The following is an 8,984-nucleotide window of genomic DNA, read 5'->3' as shown; positions in this document are numbered from 1 at the left end:
TGGAACACTCTTTATGTGCCAGGGTGTACTTTATGTTCTTAGAATACAAATACAGCAATGAACAACAGGAATGAGTCCAGCCCACACAGAGCAATAAATGAACAAATGAAAAAGTAAATACACAGCCTTGCCTTAATTGATATGAAAAAATATATATACTAGACAATGAGGAGGTGAAGTAACAGGAGATAGTTAGTTTAAGGTAGGTATCCCACTCTAGGTTCTGTGAAATCCTAAGCAGATTCTGAGACAGAGTTTGGAGTTCAAGACTTTTATTAGTTTTTTAATGCCTGTGAAGTAAAAGGAAAATAAGAAAACCTGAATAGTGGAGGGAGTCAAGTTGTGATTCAGGCAAAACATACCCTCTGAAACCCACTGGGGAGCTCTGGAGCAGGTATTGTTCATTAACACCCCTGTAGGCTAAAAATCTCCAGTCCTTTTTAATCTCTGCTTCACTCAGTGAATGACTGTAGACTGCTGTGGGAAGAGCATGATGTCGAAGGGACCATTTCTGCAAAGGAGGCAGACCTTGAAGTTGCTAACAGACTGAGGTTGTCTGCTGATTGTACTTCCAACAGCTCAGCATCATGTTCTTCCCTGAAACGAGCTCTGGGTGGCACAGTTTTATGTCTACCACAGTAGGATCACCAGAAAAGGTTATTCTCTGAACAGAAACCTGATTGAAATACAGAAATAAACTTTGCTGACACATAAAAATGTATATCCTAGGCAGAGGAGACAATAGGAAAGACCCTGAGACAAGACTATGTTTGATGTTTAGGGAACAAGAAGAAGCCAGTGTGGCTTGAATGATGCAGAAGAATAATGCAGAAAATGAGACTAAAGAAGTGGGAAAGACCAAGGATTTCAGCTATTGATTAATGTGATGGGAGGGTTTTAAGCAAGGGAATGATCTAACTGTTATGTTAAAAATATCTCTGGCAGGGTGTGGTGGCTCATGCATGTAATCCTAGCACTTTGGGAGGCCAAGGCAGGTGGATCACCTGAAGTCAGGAATGCGAGACCAGCCTGACCAATATAGTAAAACCCCATCTCTACCAAAAGAATACAAAAATTAGCAGGGTATGCTAGCATGCCCCTGTAGTATCAGGGATGGTGGGACAAGAGAATTGTTTGAACCCAGGAGGTGGAGGTTGCAGTGAGCCAAGATTGTGCCACTGCACTCCAGCCTGGCAATAGAGTGAGACTCTGTCTCAAAAAAAAACCTTATGTATATATGTGTGTATGTATATACATATATATATATGTATATATGTATATACATATATATATATATATACATATCTGCAACTCAGTTATATGTAGAAAAGACAGAGAGGAAAAAGCAAATTAGGGCTAAAAGCTGTTACCAACCAAAAGATAGATACTGAAGGCTTAGAATGGTAGAATGGTAGCTGTGGAAGTGGTGAGTATTGGTCAAATTCTATTATAATTTTGAATTTAAGCCAACAGAACTTGCTGATAAAATGGATGGAAGCATGTATGTGTGAAAGAGAGTCATCCAGAATGACCCCTACCTTTTCTGCTGGGTAACCTGGATGAAGAGTGGCATACCATTTGAAGATACAGAACACAGGTGATGAGCAGTTTCAGGAAACAATTGGCAATTCACATTCGATTAGGTGTACTAAGCATGAGTGGAGATGTTGAGCAAGCTGATGAATAATTAAATAAGATTTTAGAGGAGAAACTGCAGCTAAACACATAAGATTGTTCATCATCAAGATATCGATGGCACTTAATGGGACAAGACTGGGTTTCTAACACTAAAAGAGTGAGTGCTAATAACGGAAAAAGGACATGGTAACTGAACCCCATGGATATGTATCAGTCAGGATCAGCTTGGTTACAACTGACAAGTGCCCCCTTATTTCTCACACACTCTACATGCTCAAAGTGGGCTGGTTGGGATGTATTTCCACTGCCTTGACTCCAGGATCTCAAGTAGAGAGGTGCCACTAATGTGAACCTTTGTTGGTCATCAGGGCAGCAAGAAAGAGAAGCTGGTAGAGCATGCACAGACTCTCGAGGTTTCTGCCTGTGACACATGTTACTTGCATTCACACTTCAATGGCCCAAAGCAAGTCACTTTGTTGTACCTAATTACAAGTGGAGAGGAATGTGCAGTCATTCTACATGCCCTAAAGAAAAGCAAGTTAAAATATTTGTGAACAAATCAAATGACCACAGAAACTTCAAATTTCTGAGATCAATAAATGAAGATGCAAAAAATATTGAAAAGAAATGACTACATAGGAAAAAAAATAAGACGTAAGGTAAAAACAAACATAAAAAATAAAAATAAAGGCTGGGTTCAGTGGCTCACAACTGTAATAACAGAGCTTTGAGAAGCTGAGATGGGAGGACTGCTTGAGCCAGAGCCTGAGACCAGGTTGGACAACAAAGAGAGACTGCATCTCTACAAAAAAATGTAAAAAGAAAATTAGCCAGGCATGGTGGAACATGCCTGCAGTCCTAGCTACCGGGGAGGCTGAGGCAGAAGGATCACTTAAGCCCAGGAGTTCAAGGCTGCTGTGAGCTATGCTTGCACCACTACACTCTAGACCCTTAAAAAAATTTTTTTAAACAATCTATTTTACCCATTCTTTTATTTTATTAAACAAATACTTTTTTTAATAGATTTTTGTGCATCATCAATGACAAAAAAACTTTTTTTAATAGATTTAGATTCAACGAGACAACAAATTGATAATGATATCCAGGACTTGAACTCAGAGCCAGAACAAATAAACACAATAGAGGTCCCCATTTTAAACACATAAAATATGCATTAACCACTTTAAACACTCAAAATATTGATCGGCCATTATTGAAACCCATTTTAGGAATGAAGTAATATTCCTTTTTCCCTCTTTTTCTTTTTTTCCCCTTCTTCTTCTCTTTTTCCCTCAAAAAAAATAAATAAATAAATAAATAAAATCAGCAAAGGGAAAAGACACATAGGGCAGAATCCAGGAGAGACCAGGCACAGGCGTGCAGTTTTTGTCTCCCAGTAGAGTCATATGGGCAGCTACTAATTCTCCCAGCAATCACACATGACGACACACACAAAAAAAAGAGAAAACAGGAATCTAATTTTATTTTTTACATGTGGATAACCAATGCATAGTCCTTTTCACTACATACCCCCTCTATAAAAAAAAAATAAAAAATAAAAAAATAAGAAAATCTAGAGGAAACAAGAGACAGGAAGTGAATAAAGAGGTCAGGAAAGGGCTTCAGGGAGCCTGGGAAGTGATGACAAGGACAAGAGCACAAGAAAGAGTAGAGGAGATAGGGATGTGCTAGATACAACAATATCCAGAGTCAACATTTCCTAATAATTGAAGGTACCTCATGGCAAAGGCAACCCAGGTAGCCTTGTTTTGTACCAGGCCACCCTAAACCCACCTTAGAGCTGTTTGGCGTCAGCACAGATACTTCACCCAAGGAAAAGTAACTCACACAGACTGGACAGCACCTATGACTTGACATGTAGAACTATTATGACCAGATTATTTAATTAGAACATTTGAACCTGAAAGATGAAAAGAATGGAGAAACCAGAGTGTATTGAGTTTAAAAAGGAGGAAGGGGATTCAAGGTGAGGATGGATCCACAATTACTAATATTAGAAAACTAAAGCTCTTTTTTTTTTTTTTTTTGCCAATCAGTTTGAGCTAATGAGGTTGCTCAGGTTAGCCTTGAACTGATGACCTCGCCTTTGCGAGCGCCATGAGCTCCGGCGGGAGCCACTTTGGACCCCCCTAAAGCTCTTTTTTAAACTAAAGTTTGAATGACAGAAAAGACATATAATGTAAAATAAAATGAACCTTTGGTTAAAAAAAGGAATCTTCAAAAGCACAGAAAATAGCAAAATAGGGCTAATGGTAACATAAATGTGAAGATTGTAGAATTCCTTTTTATACAGATCATGCTATGAAGCTTGGCTGCACAGCCACATATATTTTGTAAGTCAAACCCACCTCAAAAGACAAGTAGATACCAAATCTGCAGCTATTTAAAAGTGTACAGTATGCTCTGAAAAATATTTCTAAATATAAATTCCATAAATATTTTAAATAGTGGAAATGCTTCTAGAATAAATCCTCAAATAAAGAAAATTTTGAAGGAAATGATTCCCATTTTGAATAAATTCTTGCATATTTGTTTAAGAAGTCAATAATTCTGTTTTGTACTTGTGGTTCACACTGTACATGAGCAGCTGTGATGAACAGTTTCAGGAAACAATTGGCAATTCACATTTGATTAGGTGTACTAAGCGTGAGTGGAGATGTTGAGCAAGCTGATGAATAATTAAATAAGATTTTAGAGGAGAAACTACAGCTAAACACATAAGATTGTGCATCATCAAGTTATCGGATTAGACATAAGTTTTTTTCACAGTACTGTTTATTATTTCTCAGGCCACCTATGATTTTGTGAGTTGTTTTGCTCTTGTTTTGTTTGCTTGTTTATTTGTTTTGAAACAAAATTTGAGGGTAAAGAAACCTGGTAAATTGAAATTGGGATACGAAATGAAATTGGGATATAGTCTTAATGTTCTTCCATTCTCCCAGTATCCATCACGTACCTGGCCTTAGGTGTAGCTCTTGCCAATGTGAGGAGTAGGCTATCATAATTTCTGACTACTAAAAGAATTGTCTTCATCTTGAAATGAATATATTTTATTTTGGTTATTCTAGTTTTCCAAAAGTTTGATGGGGTGGCAGAATCTATGCCATAAAGTTAATGTTGTTATTGCCTGAATTACTTTTGTTTCCCAAAATGAATAGTATTTCATTAGTACTATTCACTTGTTCATTTGTACTATTGAATTAATGTACAAATGAATATGTCAAACAAGAATCTAAACACGATCCCCACCAACGTGGTCTATCTTTTTTCTGGCTGGGCAAGTTTTCACTTTCTCTTCTTTCTTTCCTTCTTCCTTCTTTCTCCCCCTCCTCCTGCTTCTCTTCCCCTCTTTCTATTCAGAATTACATCACATGGCCACAGCTAGTTGTGAGGAAGATTGAGAAATAACAGTATTTAGTTGCTCCAACAAACAAAATCAAGACTGTTGGAAAGAGAGAAGGAAAACAATATGAGTGAAAACTGAGAATGATGCATATGGGGTCTTCACAAGGCTGTAACTATTTTTACTTGTATCTTTTTGAAATCAAAAGCCACACTTAATGTCTAAAATAATGCTAATGACAGTGTCCAGAAAATACTGGTAGAATTTAAAACTGTAAATTCTAACAATTTAATATGCTTTTTTCTGACGTATTTACAAAACTAACTTTATTAAATAACAATTTTTTTTAAATTTAAAGAAAACAAATCAAAACACTACTTTTTTGCAAAAATCTTTTGATGTAGTCTGCCTTACTTGATGTGCTTTATTTACTCCACAGCAGGATTAAAAAATTCAACCAAACTAGTCATAAATGTTAGAATATAATTTCATATAGTTCACTATGTTCATAAAATTAATTAATCTACTATTAGCAATGAAAAAGGAAGAGTAGTTGAAGCATTTTAAAAAAAAGAAGTGAGACTAAGAACACCAAAAGTGAAAAAGAGCAATATTTAGAAATAAAAATATCTGTACGAATCTACTTTATAGATGAGCAGTTTTTAAACGTGTTTTGTAACATACATACATAAGCCTATACATTTCAAATTATATATTCACAGACAAATCATTTTTCTAGGATCCTAGAATGTGAGAAGATGGAAAAGCAAAAGGAAACAGCAGTATATTATAACAAATATCTAGTAACACAAACTTCAGACTGCTTCACAGCCCACCATTATCCTTAGTTATGCCAACAGTTAATAAGAAAAGTATTTTATTTGCAATATTACTTGTCTGTGGGGAGTCATAAAGCTGATGGAGACCTACCAAGAGCAATGACACTGCCCAGAATTCACACATGACAGAATAATAAATGATGCTGAATTTCATTAGGTTCCTGATATTTAGTAAGCAACACAATGGTCATTTATTTTCTTTCCATCAGTATTTATCAAAGGGAAAAAAATGGATATTTTACTATTTCCAAAGATCTATTTCCCAAGCAATTAGTCTTTTTAAAATAACCAAATAAAGCACAAAAAGGTGCTGCTGAATTTTTATTTGTGTCTTTGTTTGTATATAGTAATTAATGATAACAAAACATTTTAGTTCTACCCAAAGGGAGTTGTGCTTGAAAAGCATACGACAATTTAATTAGGTAACACCCTTATTTGAGCTGGGTTATATGAAGATTTCAAAAATATAACTTTTTTTCTCAATTCATTAGGGTATAAACAATTAAAAAGATAAAAGAGACACTTTCAAGAGTACGCTGAGCTTGGTTTAGCTGCTGAAGGATAGCAGATATAGACGTGAAGTCTTCAACATTTATTTTGATGTTGTCTGGGAATATCTGCTGAGCATGGCAGCCTATTGTCGTCCCATCTGGCTTCTACTTTTAGCAGTGCAGAAAAGACAGGAAAAGACTAGGCTAGAAGTAGGGTGGTATTGACAGGACTGATCAACTCTACTCTTAGTCTAAGCCCAGTGTCAAAATATATGGCAATATATAGAACAATCCAGACAAAAAGTTACCAAGTAAATGAAGTCCCATGATAAAGCAGAAGAGCATCTCCATGGGTGCCTGAGAAAATGAGGGCTGCAATGATTGAGGTGATACTTAGGTAACCATGTCAGCAACAAGGTCCTTATCACTGGACCACAATCCCATTCATTAGCAAGTTTACCTCAGACCTATCTGTGGTCATAGGTATGAGGAAAGTTACTGAAATAAAAGCTTGGGGAAGGAAGCATAGATCAAGCTAGTTATCCGAGATGAGGCACCAGATGTGAGCTCCTCTCTGGGACTAGGAAAAAACACAGTTGGTCTGACTATGTGAACTAATCTCCAAACATACTCTGTACTTTCCCATAACAAATCAAACAATGCTTTTTATTTGGCCATAACTTATCATCTCTCTTTTTTCTTTCCCTCAAATATCTCACTTAATGAAATTGAACTTTAACTCTAATTTTTACTCATGAATGTCACCAGTACCCAGATAACTCTCATATCTAGTGGTTTCATTTCAGTCCTCACCCTGAAACATATATCCCTGTAGAATACTTCCACGTTTTTGGAATCAGTTCTTAGCTCTTTTGCTTTTTGCTTTCCCTTCAATCCTGGGAAACAGCAGGAAAGAGGAAGAGAAATGCAAGATGAGTAGATTTTTACAATCCATCCCAAGAGGAAGAAGAGAAGATCTCTGAGGTTACATGAAAGCCAGGTTTTGAGAAGTATGTAGATTTGTCATTGTATTTAGTGGACTGAAACTATTCTTGAAAATAAAAAACTGGCCACAATAGTTTTAATAATAAGGAATTACATAGAGAAGAATTTGTTGGAGATTTTATCCAAGTGGTTAGAAAATAGCTCTTTGTGAGAGTTTGAAGAGGCAGTGAAAAGAAAGGATGAAGCTATTTTATGCTTATAAACAATGAAGTCTGGAATTTGGACATGAATAATTATATGAATCTCAAAATGTTATCTCCATCCCCCAACTCGTTTAAGACTCACATTTCCAGCTTTCTACTGAGTATCTTCATCTGTTACTCAGGCATCAGGTTATTTTCAGGCATCTTAACCTAGCATATTCAAAACCAAATCTTTATCTATCAAACATTTTTATGTTCTTATATTCTCTCTCAGTAATAAGAACATTATAATTCATCCAGCCTAACATGTTAGTCATCTCAAATCAATTCTGGCTTCTACTTCTGTCATGAGTCTGATATTTAATTCATCAAGTATGTTTTTCTGTCTCTTGAAGAAATTTTCCTTCTAGCCCTGTACTTCTACATGACCAATCTATTGACTAAATTCTATCAACAACTTTTGAAATACTCCCTTATCCATCTTACTGTCCTCAATGTCATAGTATGGCTGCTTTCCCAAACTACCTCGAGTTTCTCATTTCTAAAACAAATATGAGAATTGCATCCTCCTTTGCCTATACACATTCCACATGATCTTTCCTCAAATAGAATTGTTTCTTCTGCTAGAGAACTCTTATAATCATTCAAAAAGAACTCAACAGTTTCTGTGTCATAGTATGATAAGTCCGCATCTTTTTTTTTGGTCCCATAATTTTGTATGAACATTAATTACAACATGAATCACTCTGAATTGTGATTATATTTTATTACTTCTCCTCCTCCCCACAGAGGCTGAGCACCTTGATTATAGGGCATTTTTCAGTCATTTTTATTGTCCAAATACCTGGTTGTTGGATAAATTATCCCAGTGACAGGCTACCATATGTGGTGCTAGACATTCTTGCTCTACATTTGGCTCAAACTAGGGTTAAATCCTAGGAACTAAAAGTAAAGTTGAGCCTTTAGATTTGAGTCCAATGTCAAAATATAATCCTTGATGGAAATGGATAGGTGAGGTAGGTGGGGGAGAGGAGGGAGGCAAAGTCTGGAAACCAGAGTGATCTCCACAAGTACTAGGCCTCAGCAAAGCTAAAAGCCATTCATTCATTTCAGTCTTGTTTTTCTTCTTTCAATATTGTATCCCTGTGGTTACTTAGAACTAGAGTTATGGTTAACACATTGTTAATATATCATTATAATTCACTGTTTTTCATTTGATTGTTCAAACATCCTTACAGTTTTTTAATGGAAGTTATTTGCATTATAACCTTGTTGCTCTGCTTCAGTATTTATTCAGTTCTTCAGATTGCTGAAAAATGAAGTATTACATAAATGCTCAATAAGATTAAACAGTCAGGATGGACTGAGGAGCTGAACACATCTATGCTTAGAAATTGAATGAGGACTGCATCAAGAGAAGATTGCTTACAAAATGGAATGATTTTGCTTATTATTGGAACACAAATGTAATTGCTTTTTATAATAACTCTTATAGCTTTTATTC

General features: G+C 35.9%; 1 long non-coding RNA gene across 1 annotated transcript in view; it reads right to left on the bottom strand.

The window, feature by feature from the left end:
- Positions 1 to 257: 257 nt before the first annotated feature.
- LOC144581505 (uncharacterized) overlaps positions 258 to 8,984 on the bottom strand; it is a 70,500-nt gene continuing 61,773 nt past the window's right edge. The window contains exon 5 of the long non-coding RNA XR_013532394.1: positions 258 to 676. This is a non-coding gene — a long non-coding RNA (uncharacterized LOC144581505). The remainder of the gene's footprint in view (positions 677 to 8,984) is intronic.

Source organism: Callithrix jacchus, chromosome 2 (assembly GCF_049354715.1).
Source record: "Callithrix jacchus isolate 240 chromosome 2, calJac240_pri, whole genome shotgun sequence".
In the NCBI taxonomy this organism is placed as follows: Eukaryota; Metazoa; Chordata; class Mammalia; order Primates; family Cebidae; genus Callithrix; species Callithrix jacchus.
Note: the sequence above shows the minus strand (reverse complement) of the source record. Positions and strands in the feature narration are given on the sequence as shown.